The sequence below is a fragment of the Triturus cristatus genome, chromosome 12, assembly GCF_964204655.1.
Source record: "Triturus cristatus chromosome 12, aTriCri1.1, whole genome shotgun sequence".
In the NCBI taxonomy this organism is placed as follows: domain Eukaryota; kingdom Metazoa; phylum Chordata; class Amphibia; order Caudata; family Salamandridae; genus Triturus; species Triturus cristatus.
In genome coordinates this window covers 72,883,428-72,898,402 of record NC_140595.1, presented here as the reverse complement: position 1 = coordinate 72,898,402, position 14,975 = coordinate 72,883,428, and the positions used below count along the sequence as shown (strand labels likewise).

Sequence of the window (14,975 nt, the reverse complement as noted above, 5' to 3'; positions counted from 1 at the left end):
ATCCATCCATCCTTTCTCTCATTATCCATCCATTCGCCCTTTCACTCATCCATTCATCCTTTCACTAATCCATCCAGCCATTTACCCATTCCTTCACTTATTCACTATACCACCTTTTCACATTAATTATGAGCTGAGCCTTTGTCTACTGAGTTGCAGACAGAAGAGGCCCATAAAGAACTTCACCCTCGCTGTTGTTCTTAAAGCAAGGGGTGGGGGAGGGTTCACTATGCCCCTGCACATAAACTATCTGAAAACTTGGAAGTCTTGAATCATGCATGATGCACAGTGCCAGGACGTGAGGTGACTGTGACATGGTGTTGTTTCCAGGGCTTTAAGTGGGATGGAAAAACTGGGGGTCTCTCCAAGGGGCGTGTCTGATGTAATTAACGGGCGTGGCTTAAAACACCTAAGCTAAAAATATGTGCTGAGCAGAATGGGCTGCCCGACTGGTATTTTGCTGTTTCTATCATTGCATCCAGTAACATTAGATCTGCAACAATCCATGACTATTGGCTTTGTCAATGGATGTTAGTTGCATAAAATAAATTACAAATGCAGCAACTATGGCTTCGTTGTATATAATATAAAAAATGCTTCAGCTCTGAAATGATGAGACTGTGAGAGACTCTTCTTTTTAACTTCTTTCGCCAGCTTCTTTTCATGAACTGGCACATAGCAGCGCCATGAGCGTTTCTGTGCATTTGTTTTGTTCATTTCTTCCATCTAACCCACACAGAATGCCTGCCCTAGACTGAGATAGGAGGAGGCCACCACATGCTGTAACAGCCCAGACTGGCCCATTGTCATTCTGTATGTGACAATCAGCCCCACACAGAATGCCTGCCCTAGACTGAGATAGGAGGAGGCCACCACATGCTGTAACAGCCCAGACTGGCCCATTGTCATTCTGTATGTGACAATCAGCCCCACACAGAATGCCTGCCCTAGACTGAGATAGGAGGAGGCCACCATATGCTGTAACAGCCCAGACTGGCCCATTGTCATTCTGTATGTGGCAATCAGCCCCACACAGAATGCCTGCCCTAGACTGAGGCTGGAGGAGGCCACCACATGCTGTAACAGCCCATACTGGCCCATTGTCATTCTGTATGTGACAATCAGCCGTAAACAGAATAACAATGGGCGGGGTGGGGCTGCTCTTGTGCTCTGAGGATGAGTGCGAGGGAACAGCTCTGCTCCCTGCAAGGCCCAAAATTAAGGGCAAAAGGTGTCCGTAAAAGGGATCAGCACGGACAACGGGCGTGAGGTCCAAATTACGGACGGTCTGTGAAATTTACGGACTGTTGGTCACCCTAATTGCTGTTGAAATACAAAACCAATATGCAAGTGCACAAAAAGTTAAGTCTTTTTCAACTTTTAATTTGCCACTATTTGGCGGCCATACTCTGGACAGCTTGAACTTTCAGCTGTATTTGTGTGACAGCGTTTCTGAAAGTTTAATGTGTAATTCAACATTTTTGGGGTATTTTGATCGCTTGAATAAGCTGAAGCCGAGCAATACATTAAAAAAAGTTCAGAACAGGGGACCCCAAAAATATGTCTTGCAATGGGGCACAAACATCCTTAAGATGGCATAGGGGAAAACACGTATCATGGAGACGGTGGTTACAAAATCAGTTTATAATATCACATAAAGGAGAAGACGGAGGGCATTAAATGGCTCCCGACTGCCCCTAGTAACTCAGATACACACAAAAATTAGCTTGGTGCCCTCAGGAGTCTGCTATCTGCTCAATCAGCTGATCTGCAGTTCATTAACAGAGACCCAGTGAGCTCCCTGTGTGTTGCTAATTGTTTTTGACCAAAACTCCAGGCAGTTCCAAGAATTGGACGAGGATGGAACACTCCTAGATTCAGGCTGCTGCACATGGAGGTCAAGAAAAACAAAGTGGTTTGAAAGCTAATTGTTCCTGGACAGCAAACGATTTAAACTCTGACAGAAGTGCCCCTTTAAGCTGGCAGCACAGTTGAGTACACGTGCATACATCATCAAAATGCAATTTATTGCTACACGGATCAAGCGTTCTGTCAACCTCCTTCTTGCAAGACACCAGAACGTCCCAAAGCTTTGGCCCTCTGCCTCTGAGACTTGGGCGAACCGGATTGGTTGATATGTGTCACGTGCATCTCACATGGGGGCTATAAAGCACGTGGCGCTGCTGCTGTCCAGTCCACAACTATCTGAGTGAAAGTGGGTTTCGAAGACGTTTGCTTCGCATCTGACATGTAAGTTTTCATACATACGCTGCCCAATTACTATGTGTTACTGGTTCCAATTCAGTAGTAGCATTAAATAGCGCTTCCTACTTTCTTGTGGTGTGCCAAGGAGCATAAGTGAGAGGGTGGCATGCTAGGTGGCGCTGTACCTGCCGTGATCCTTCCTATGTGAGGAGCGTCTTATGTAGTGCGTGAGTGACCAGGAAGTGCTGTTCGTGACCTTTTTGGGGGGGGGGGGGGGCAGGTCAGGGTGATGGCGCAGGAAGTGGGGAGAAGATGTGGCCTAACGACCAGAGCTGTTTACTTTGGACCTGGGGAGCCAGGTTCGAATCTCAGCGTCGGCTCAACATCCTATGATTCTGGGCAAATCACTTAATCTCCACGTGCCCATCATAAATGCATGTGTCCTTGTGTAACATAACTGGTGCTCAAGTAAAGCGCTCTGATACCTTCGGGTCAAGTTCGCGCTATATAAAAACCGCAACCACAACAACAAGCATTGAAAATGCAATAGGTCTCGCCTTTGATTAAGTTAAAGCCATTTGCTTTGCTAATGGTATTGTATAGCAAAGCAAATGGCTTTATGTTAATGAAAGGTGAGACCTATTGCATTTTCAATGCTTGTTGTTTTGTTGTGTTCACTAAGACATTTCAAGGCTGACTGCATTTAAAACAAAGCACTGAAGTCAGCGGTCTAAAATGATATGTGGCAAACACACACCCATTCATGATAAACACTGCTGCAAATGCTGAAGCTATAAACAGGGCCACTGGAATTATGCATCAGGGGAAGGACAAATTAGGCGCCATTGTTGAGTAAATTATGCAACTGGTAAAGTCAAATTATGCAGTATAATGCGGAGCTTTTTGTGAAGGTATTTCTTCAATATTTTGTAATCTTTAAACTTGTCAACACTGTCTGGGCCTTGGTTGCACCTCGTTAGTACCAGTTTAAAAACCAAATGCAGCGATAAGCAACAGAAAGGTGACCAGTCAACCTTTGCAAAGGGCCTTTCACTGCGCGGCAACACATGATGCTGCGATTTTACTAACTTTTGAACCGTGTGAGCAAGAAACATTTTTTTTTGTTAAAATGTGCAGATTATGCAGCAGATGCTAGATTATATGGCAAATGTGGCAAATCTATAAATATACGAAAAAAACGCTGCAGTTGCACAATCGTATCATTCCAGTGGCCTTAGCTATAACTATAAGGTCGAACACAATTTGCAGTTCACAGACACACGGAAGATATCCCATTTTCCATTTGCCCTGTCATTCTTTGATGCTCATTCCGTTACTGGATCTAGGACGACAGAATGCCACCCTTCAGGAGAATCGTACGTTGCAAGCATTGCGCTTCAGAACGGAAAATCTTTATAAAAATATAGTATATTGAGTTAACATAAGATAACATGTTGTAAAGCGCACGTTCACCCAAAGGTCTCTTGGCGCTGAATAACAGATGTTTATTGTTACCCAACTCAATGGTACTCATTTTATCGACCTCAGATGGATTAAAGGCTGAGTGGAACCACCAGGATTTGAACCTGTGACCATGATGTCAAACACAGGCCCCTGCAGTGGATGCATTAGTCCACTGAGCCACCAGACCCAGCAAAAAGAACAGTATGAACAGCAATGGATTAAAAAAAAACAAAAATACAGCATCTGCCTATTGCTCTCCAGTACCAAGTTCACTTCAACTGTGAAATCCGGTGTATGTATTGAGTATGTACCGCTTGTTGAAATATATTCTAACTTAACAATATAATGAACTATTCAGTCTACTGTAGAACAGGATGTTGGTCGCCAAATATTATATCCTGTTTATACCATTCTAATAATCAATATTTGTCTGCTAAAATAAAAACTAGGGGACGTGTTAGGGCCCAAATAAAAAAAAAACTTGGCATTCACACCTGTTAAAGGCAACAGGAAGAAGGCAGAAGTTTAAATAAATTGAAGTTCCAGTCTTTGAATTTGTTGTGCAACATATTATTTATGAAAATAACTACTGGCAAAAATGAACCACTACATAATACTGTGCCCTGTGGGACTAGCATTTATCACCGAGCATTTTATGAGGATTTATGTATTTTTTTAGTTAGTTAATTGGTTACCCACTAGTCTATAACTTCCGACAACTTGAACACCACCAACACAAATATGTTTACCTGATGTGGAAAATTCCGTTGAGAAGTTCAAATACAGAAAATAGTAATGGATTTACGATACCCTGCACAAAGGGTTTCTCTTTTATAGGCTGGTCAAAATAGTCGATGTATCCGATTTAAAAGGATTGATGCGGCAGAATATTTAAATAGGACGCAGGGTTGCCAAATTCATCAAACTTTTGGGTGGTTGAGCAGGCGATAACTCATAGGATATACGCACATCTTGATATTATATAACTGTTACATAATATCAAGATATGTAGATATCCTATGAATTAGCGCCAGTTCAACCGCCAAAAGGTTTGATGAATTATTGTAACTGTCAGTTGGAATTAGAAGGTTTGGTTTCCTCACAAAGTACCTACTCTAAGAGTCATTTTGCTTTCCTCACATTTTGTGATGTGTTGTTTTTTTCGCAACTGGATGAGGACTATGTTGTCTGCTCCCTTTGTATTTCACACTCTTTAAGCAGTACTTTTGCAGTTTCGAGTTCTAAAATGGCAAATAAGCCTCCAATTTGGTTCAGGCAGGCTTAGCCAAACTCTCACTGTAAGTCTGAGGCGGTATGTTAGGGGAAAATCATATCACTTATACCTGTAAAACTCATAAAAATACTTGTTAGTGTAAGGGGTTAATGTGAGAGAAACTATACTCAAACTTTCTGTTCATAAGTGCACATGTGTGTGTGTGAATGTTTGTGTGTGTGTTGCGTGTGTGTGCTGGCGTCTGCTGCGCGTGGGTGTGTGTTGGATGCGTGTGTTGATGTGTGTGTTGATGTTTGAATTTGTATGTTTGGCATGATGATGTCAGTTTGCCATGTTTTTCAGACTGTGGGGCATATTATCAAGAAAAGGCGTTAAAATTATCGCCGCTTTAGAGGCAGAAAACTGCCGCTAAAGCGGCGATAATGTGCTTGATAATATGCCCTTGAGAATTCCCATAGAAACCCATGTTCTGGTGTCACAACGGGCTTCTATGGGAATTCTCTGCGGCATATTATCAAGCCCATTATCGCCGCTTTAGCAGCAGTTTTCTGCCGCTAAAGTGGCGATAATTTTAATGCCGTGCTTTATAATATGCCCCTGTGTACGTTTGTATTTTTTCAGACAAATGTATATTTCAAAATGTAACAATTAGGTCTAAGGTAATAGGTCAGATATTGAAGACCTCGACTAAACGAGGCAGTATATGTCTTACATGTGTCAGCCAAGGGCCTTCCATCACCGAGCAATTAAATAAGTGTGACATGACTTCACACTCTATCATTAGGTTTATATTTTATACAAACACGTCTGTATGCCCATCCATCCATCCATCCATCCACTCATCCATCCATCCACTCATCCATCCATCTATGCAGTCAGGCTGCTTGTGAGATAATCCTTGTTGTTAAGTTCAGACAGCTCACAGTGCTAACTTTTCATATTAAGGGCAGGTGTTTGTAATTCAAATGTACTTAACATAACATGACATATCATATCATATCATAATGCAGCATTACATAAAACGTCATCAAATACCACAAAATAAAATACCACAAAATAACAAAACTGTAAATACCATAACATAAATAACATGCCGTATATCTGTCATCTGAAAGCCACAAGCTCGAATCCTGCCAGGCTCGGTTTACCTGCTCATACTTCTAAGCTCATTAGAAAGAGAACAGTGTGTTTGTTGGGAAATGGCAGCATGCTTTTCTTTGCAGGGGGCCAAGTGTAAGTCGTTGATATAAAGTATTTATATGGCAAATGTATGAAAACCAGTCGGTACATGGGAAAGGCGTTCTTTATCATTTGTTTATGATCCCACCCACAACTACCTGTGCAAATAGCATCTGTGCACCTATGCTTATGTTTGTGCATGCGCGAATACTACACACAGTTAGACATCTGTGCGCACATACTTTTACTCCTTTTCTACGTCGTTTTTGTATCTAACGTTGCTTTTCTGCAATCGAGCAATATCAAAACCTTCAAAAAGACACCAATAAATAAATAAATAAAAAATGGGAGCTAAAAACATCCTTCTCCGTTTCACACGGTGCTGTTCTTTGTGTCGCTCGAAGACCAAAAGCAGGGGGCGCTGTTGTTCACGCAACACGAAACCAGCTCGTGCCAGGAATGTGCTTGAAAGGTTGGCTTTGTAACATGGCGGTTTTGTTTCTGAAAGACAGCAGCCGATGATCAATACCGTCATGAGAGCTCGAGCCTCACTTCACGAGGGTTCTTTAATGCATTTTCAATACAACGTCATGTGTAGCAAGGAGGTTTTAAAGCATAGTGCGCCATCAGGGCAATGCGCAGTGCCTGTTGGAATGTTTTGTTTTATAATCAGGGCTCGAGTCGGGGTACCACGCGGGTGGACGGCATCCCCCTACTTATTTTACCGGGTTTTTACCGGGTGGACGCCGTCCACCCTGCCCAAAAGATGGAGCCGGTACCCGAGCCTGCGCGCGCGCTCAGCACTCACCAAACCTAACCTTCTATTGTCGAGAGAGGGCGAATAGAGCTCTTTAAGTTGTTTCACGTTGATGGAGCCGTTCAGTATGACAGACGGGCGCTCGTGGCCCTATATTGGAAAAGGTCAGTATGTGTTTATGCATTTCAGACGGAGACCGGCAAATTTACTGTGGGCAATAAATACGCACCGAACAAGCGCATCTTTAATTTCCCCGCTCCTTTGAGTGTCAATACGGTGACTAATTCCAACGTAAACATTCTCCTTTGCCCTTTGAACCTGCCCCCATCGCCTTCTAACCTTTGTTAATTAGTGGGGACTCCATCTCGTGACGTCACTTCCGGCTGTGAGGTCACTTCCGGTGACACCACCAAACTTGGAGCATCCCCCCACTTCTTTTTTTAGGACTTGTGCCCTGTTTATAATGCGCTTCATGCTGACAATCATGGGAACATCATCAACGTTTTAATGGACCTTCCTCAACGTTATTTTTTCTTGCAATTAATGATATGAGCCAAAACAAAAAAAATACTTTTCATAAGTTTTTTTTAAAGCGTCACAGCAGCATGTCATTTGCTGCCCACCCCTCTGTGTTGTAAAAAAAGCAACAACTTTGTATTACTTTTATTTCTCTCAGCATCTGTTGACAATTTGAGATTGTTCTGGTAATGTCAGGAACCATGTTAATTCACTTTCCATTTTTCAGTGTAAAAGAAGTAAGGTCCAAAGGAAAAAGGCGAGGCTGTTGGTGAGGCCTCGGTTAATCAGTATGTGGAAAGACATTTAGTTCACTCACTGTAGTACACTACAAGATGGCCGCCCAGTTATCTGAACCCTTAGTCAGCGATAGAATTCTCGCGAGGCTTGATTAGTTAAACGACGTGCGCGCCCTGTTTGCTGCGCACTTCAATTTACCAGAGCTTCAGTACGCATGTACCTTTAATGCCCCATATATCGGGGCGAGAGTAAAGTCGCGGTAAATACAATTGCCGCTTATCTTCGGGAGAGTATATCTCCATTTAAAGAGCCAATGGGAATCCTGCATCGGGTGAAAAGAGTAGCGGTACAGTGAAAGGATTTCCTTATGTTTCGCTGTTTCGCTGCCGTTCCGTTTGTCTTCAGACGGTTATAGGCTTCAGAACTGTCCGGTCTGAGAAGGCAGTCATTCAAGCTGATAAGTAACCAAGTGCTAGTAACTGCACAACACTCAAGTAAGCTATTTAGTATTTTAAGAATGCCAAGCAGAATCAGAGCGACTCTATCGCTTCACTAACAGAGCGCTAACTTCTCCTGCATTCTTGGATTTACACAACTGCTACCTCCCTTGCGCTTTTCCTATTTTTTCCTTCCCTATTGCTCCGCCCCCTTATTCCCCTTTGCGCACATCAGTCTACCAAAGGAATTGTACAAGCCTTGTGAGTGAACTACTTCAGCGCTACCCATCAGTTGATCTTCTAGTCACTACAAGACTCAACCAGGAGAATAGACGCTACGTGTATATTAGTGTATAAATGTTATGAAGAGTTTCTAAGCATGCTGAAGTAAGCTAGACCCAGATATAGTTTGTAAAGAAAATAAGCAATATACAATTCAAACAGGTAGAGTCCATTTAGAACTGAGCAGTTCCAGGATAGAAGTGAACCAGTTGTAAATCTTGTTCTTTCCCTTGTTCTACCTGAGAGTACACACATAAGAGATAGTACTTCATGAAGAGAAGCTAGACTCCTGCTTTAGCGGGTAGGAAAGGTTTGTGTAGAATAGAATTATAGGGAACAAGTAGGCTGTGTAGGAGGTAACTTAATTCTCTCTCATCCTCTCTGTGCATTAGGTCCTCTCCTATCCAGGAACTGTACATTAAAAGAAGAAGAAGGCTTCCTAGGAGATTGAGGGAGAACCTGCAAGACTGGAGTGTCTCTTCTCTGTCCCATTCCCCTTTCCCCCTTCCTGGTGCAACCGTAGGAACAAATCCAATTACGGAGGCACTGGTTAGCGGGCATTGGGACCATTCAGCTATTCTGTTTCCGTGAAGATCAGGTACTTGACAGGTAATTAGGGAAATATGTCTTGTCCAGAACTTATTAGGTTGCATTGTGAAAAATGAAAGAAAATGTCTATATGTCTTACTGTTGGACAAGTATAGCTGTAAACAAACATGCCTTGTGTTGCGTCATATCATGTTATGCTATGTAATCTTCCGCTCTTTTATGTTTTACAAAGCGCCTTATAAGCCCAAATGTGAACGGTAGCGCTGTACAATAAAATATAGATATCAGGAAGAATAAACAGGCTATTTGTATAAGGGAATTTCTCATGAGTTACCAAACACTTTGTCGATTTTGATAGGAAGAAAAACAAGGGATGGTGGAGTGCTTTCACTTTAAACTGCGTTTAATGTGAAAGCACACCGTGTTTAAAGTGAAAGCACGCGTGTTCAACAAGATGGCGGTGGGCTGTCCACTGTCCTTACATGCACGCGCATGCTGTTAGGTTTGGACAAATGACGAGAGCAGCCATCTTTGTCCATCCCTGCGCGTGCATGTAAGGCTTTCGGAGAATCGATTCCAAAAGGTACTTGCAATAGCGAGTGCAGCGCATGTGCTGCTTTCTCTAGGGGAGACCTAAAAAGTGTGAGGGACAGACGAGCTCCAGCTATGATTCAAAGTACTCATCACATTTAATTTTTAGGTCTCGCCTAGCGACGCAGCGCATGCGCGATGCACGCTTTGGCGAGATCTATTGTTGTCGGTTTCTTAGTTGAAGGGGGACAGGACATGAGCGCGCCCGGACAGGCGATGTGCCCGCGTATGGCTCGCTGGCTTTCACTTTCCCTCGCTCACCGTTCTGGAAGCTCCGGTTGTGCACGCGCTCAGCCCAGAGGTTCGCTGTAGACTTGGTGGGCGGCATTCTTGTGCAGGGCAGGACGCAAGAGTAGCGCAGTCATTCCCCTGGTTCCCTCTCGTTTTCGGAAACACCTTATTTGCGCTGGTTTTCGTTTTTTCTGCTCCCTTTTAGGCTTTGGAGTTTCCCTCGGAGCCTCACAGAACTTCCGTTTACTGTGTGAGCTGGCGCGCGGCCAGCAGTGTGCAGCGACCTCATCAGCTGAGCTTTCAAAGAGAAAGGAAATGGCAGATACTGGTTATTATATTTATAATCCGCTGCCACCAGCCAACTCGACAGCACTCATTCAATCAAACTCTGCGATCTTCATGTCGTACAGCTCTTAGAAGCAGACCCATTCATTTATCTACCAAGCTATTTGGTCTAGTGCGCCCCACTCTGGTGCTTGTCAGAAGAACAGCAACGCCAGGTGTTATGGGTTAAACATCGTTTTCCCTGAAGTCACGCACTGCAGCAACAGGCCTGGTTCACACGCAAGTGTCACCTGAGGACTCAGGAAGTGGATTTCTAACTAATAGCAGACAACCCTCTAAGAAAGGAGACAAAATGACACTAAAAAACACATTAAAAGGTCAGAAAAAACACTAAAAGACTGGACACAGGAGCACAGTGAAAGAGATTGCTTGTGAAAGAGGCAGAACTCGGTGAAAAGGCACAGCCTGCAAAAACAAAAAGCGTGTAAAAGACACATCACAAGAAATACAAAACACCAATTGCTATTGTGATGTGACATTCTGAGAGCAATCCTGTTTCACAGTAAAACAACCGGTAGAATGTTACCCTTCCAAAACATCTGTGAATGCAGATGTTCAACAAGTAGGGTTAGGGGCAAGTTTGAAGGCGTTTCTGGGAGTTAATACCAAAAAACAAACAGGTGAGCCTCTCCAGGCTTGTATAATCGAGGAAAGCCTCGTGTCCGTTCCAAATAGTTTTCCAGTGGTGAAAACAACTGGAAATGTACTCCTGTAAAAGGCGGAAGGAAGTACAGCCATTTCCAGACAGGAAAGGCCTCCCTATCAGAAATGTATTCAACTCTTGGAGTTAAATGTGAAAATTAGGTCTGTATTAATTTCCCCTAGCGGAAGTTCTGCATGTGTAAATGCTACGCTGGCCAGCAGCCCTGTAAGTCTATTATAGTTGAAGATTTACACTCACAGGATTATTTGAGGCTGCCACTGAAAGGAGGTTGATTATTTGATCCAGATGCAGAAAACACAGCTATGGAAGCAAATTCCTGACTTTCCTGAGTTGGCTATCGGTGATATGCAGACGATCACAAAATGTGATGGCATATGTGAGCCAGGATTACAATCCAAGTCTCCTGGATTCAAAATTCATAATTTTGCAGCTTGAGGGCGCCTCAAACCAGGCAAGTCCAAGACCTGAATAAAATGCCAACGATGCGCTGTGGAAATAACAGTGGCGCCCTCACGTTCTGCCTGGCGTCAGTCGCCTGCCCTGGTAGCAGGGTAACGAGGAGCGGGCAGGCAGGCACTGAGGCCTCCCGCTCCGAGGCCTCCAGAGGACGGAGCGTGTCTTCTGACAGCCAGATTTAAGCTCAGAAACCGCATAGCATTTATGACTGCGTACCGGAGTTTAAGAGCCGCCCAGGGCACCAACGATTTGTGCAGGGCTGTGATTTACCTGTGATGGTTCATTGAGGTACTGCCGCCTCGAAGCTTGGACATTTTCCAGAAGAGGAAACAAAACCGACGCTTGGAAATAATTCCACTTTTATTTCCCAGCACCTGTACGAGGGGTCGTGTGGCTGGGGCACACTAACTAAAGGGCAAACAGGAACAAACATTTGCAATGCAACCGGTCTCACATTTGTGAAAGTTAGAGCGGTTGGCGTTGTAAATCACAAAGTTTTTACCTTTGTTTTTTTGTTTGTAATGGAGTGCTCTTATTTGCATAGCGCTATTGCCATTCGTATGATCTTGCGGCGCTGGAGAACCAGAAAGTGGGAAATAGATTAGGATGGAGGGGAGGTGGGAAATAAATGACACCAATGGAAAAAGGAATTAAAACAAGCATTTGCAATGCAATAGGTCTTGCATTGGCAAGCGTTTAAGCTATTGGCATTGGAAATGACTATGCCTTTTATTTATGCTTTAAAAATCAACACATAAATAAAAGGCATTGTCATTTACAATGCCAATAGTTTAAACTCTTGTAAATGCGAGACCTATTGCATGGCAAATGCTTGTTTTTTTATTCCATGCACTTTTGATTGTGCAAAATGCTGCCAACGAGGAAGGGAAATTAGATTTCTAAAGGAAAGGAGTCCTTTGCGATATTAAAGATTTTAAAAGTGCATTAAAATTCATAGTGTAATTTTAGGACCTGTCTGTTAGCGCAGCTGCTTAGAGAGAGATGGATTAATAAGAGAAGGAGTAAGACCCACCATTAGTTTTTCAAAAGTGAGCGTAAAACTTGCATAGTGACCTCTGATAGGTTTATAGAAATGTTTGTGCATCCATTTTTTGTCGAGCAATCGAGACCTCTTGTATATACTTTAGTATAATACTTTAGTATGTATACTTTAGCATATACTTATATATGTATGTACTTTGTGGGCTCTGGAGATCAGCCCTAGGACTTGTCTGCTTCCGCTTAGGGACATTTTTTCTGTTCAATTGTCTCTATTTAACTGTCTTCATAGGAAATGACCAGCAGAGGTCAGTAAAATACCAGAATTGCTTACTGCTGAGGCTCTTCCTTTTTTAGGTCTCACCTACGCAGCGCGCATGCGCTGCTTAGGAAAAAGACCTATAGAAATCGGCTTTTCAGCCAAAACGTGCACGCATTGCATTGCTTTCAATGGCAATGCGTGCACGTTTGGCGATTCCCTTGCGGGAGCGAGCTTTGGCAACATATGCTTGCTTGCTCCCACAAGGGAATCGCTGTGAGTTCTCTCGCACTCCCCCCACCCCTCCCACTTGTTAGCCCAGAGCAGCGGGACGTGCAGCTGCATTCGCTCCGCGCTTTGCATTATTTTAGAGACATATCTGCACAACACCGGAGGAAATTTATTGCGATATGTGATATCTACCAACAGTTGTCCAACACACACCAAAGACAGTGAGGGCATTCTAGTACAAGCACCAACTATCATGATATGTACGTTTTTTTCTAAAAAGTGCACTACACTTATCAGTTTGCAAAGGAAGTCGGATATTTGATTACACTCCGAGTCCTTTACCGGCGCTCCACTTCTTTAAAAAAATATTGTTTTTCAATCATCTGGTTAGAATTTCTCGGGCATGTGACGAGCTCCCGAGTCCTGTTATTTCCTCTGCATGTGCTCAGCAAACCACGGGAGGATACGCTTGTTATTTCGCCAGAGTGGGGACTGGGCTCCCATTATGAGGCCTCGGCACCGGGAGACAGATAGCATCTCTGCCTTCCCCCTCCATTTTGCAAAGAGGCCTGCCTGTGCCTGGAAACAACTGACTGCTCGGCTCGCACTTCTTGAAAAAGGTCCCAGCAGCCTAACCCGGAGTGTTTATTTAGAAAGAAACCATTGTGTCATTTGAATTTTTCAAACCAGGCCGGCGCAGCCAAGGCCGGCTTAGATATGATGCTGTTTAAACACATACAGTTAGTGTTCGAGTGGAGCGGCTGCACACCGTGTCTCCTGCCCGTAGAATGCGGCAAATGCCGGGGCCGCCAAGGCCTTGCCTTTCTCTGGAACTAATCTTGACATTTCGTGACATTTTATACCCAGACAGCCATCGCGCTGGAATGTTGGAGCTATTTTGTTGCTCATTCTCTTGAGTTCTGTATTTATGCTTTCCTTGGCCTCGGTCGGTGCACTGCAGATTTCTCCCCTTGCTGGTGCCAGTGCTAACAATACCGCCAGCACAGGGCCGAGCTATGAAAAATGTCACTGCACAGAAAGCTAGGAATGTAAGTGTATACTCCCCCCTCCCCCACGCCATCACACTTACCACCACCTCTCCCATTTCTGTCTTCGCTCCCATCTCCACAGATCTCACTAGTCTTGGTTAGAGCCAAGAGCAATCCTGAAAGGACAGACGATATATGGATTAAAGTGCCCCCTGCTGTACACAGGGATATTGAAAGTCACCAAGGAGTTCCATGACTACATCCAGAAACAAGGAGGAAGGTCAGGTTCCTTTGTAAGTCCATAGAACTCTGAGGAAATTGCATTATTCTTTGAATGTACAGCAGAGGGTATTTTATCCCTTATAATACAGAGGAAAACCATCACCATTCCCATAATTAGCTCAATTCCTTGGTGTTGTGCACTTTCATGTGAAAGCCAAAGTATTGTAGAAGACATCAAGAATAAAAACTAAATCTGTAGTGCAGAAATAAACACACCAAACACCATTTAGTAATTTGCTGCAAATAGATACCAATATCAGTTTAATGCAAGTCAAACAAAAAAAAAATGCTGTTCCTCAGAATGTTTTGAAAAAGGCAGAGAGAGTTTATTTTTCTTGTAATGACTTGCTTTGAGCAAAAATAAACATGTTGTCATGAATTTCTTTCTGTTTTAGAAAAACTGAACACAGGAATGAAAAGCCAGTTCTCATTTTCATTGTTTAAACTGAAGCTGCAATTGTGTTCTGTGACCTGGCTTCCACCTTTTCTGCTTGCTCTGGCAGGACGCAGTATGACGTTACAATTCAACTGTAGTAGGTTATTACAGTTGAACAGCTACTCACTTTGTTATTGGTGCAACAACATCAACTGTTGCATGTCTAAACATTTATAAGGTCCCAAAGGCGAGACCTATTGGCTATGCCAATGCTTGTTTTATTTTTCCGGAAACTGCCTCTGTTTAACTTTCTTGATAGAAAAAGGCCAGCAGTGGTTAGTTAAAGGATGTATGTCGTTACAACGCACACTTTTACAACGCATGCACTTACAACGCATTTTTTACAACGCACAATCCATTACAACGCACTACACTTACAACGCATGACACTACAACGCATTTTTAAAAACTACCTTTACAACGCATACCATTACAACGCATAATATTAAATTGCATTTAAGGTAAGTATTAGATAGTATAGGGGTAAAAATTACTTTTCAAACTCCAGGGGGTGCAACAGTAGGGTAAATGTTGGATAGTATAGGGGTAAAAATTACTATTCTAACTCCAGGGGGTGGAACAGTAGAGTAAGTGTTGGATAGTATAGGGGTAAAAATTACTATTCTAAC

At 43.2% G+C, this 14,975-nt stretch overlaps 1 protein-coding gene across 2 annotated transcripts in view; it reads left to right on the top strand.

The window, feature by feature from the left end:
* The first annotated feature begins 2,196 nt into the window (after positions 1-2,196).
* LOC146772555 (mucosal pentraxin-like) overlaps positions 2,197-14,975 on the top strand; it is a 56,430-nt gene continuing 43,651 nt past the window's right edge. Inside the window, exon 1 of one of the 2 annotated variants that reach the window (XM_085639614.1) lies at positions 2,197-2,250. The gene's annotated coding sequence lies outside the window, so the exon portion shown is untranslated. Of the gene's footprint in view, positions 2,251-8,817; positions 8,924-14,975 lie in introns of those variants that run through there. The other variant, XM_085639615.1, reaches the window with a different exon arrangement.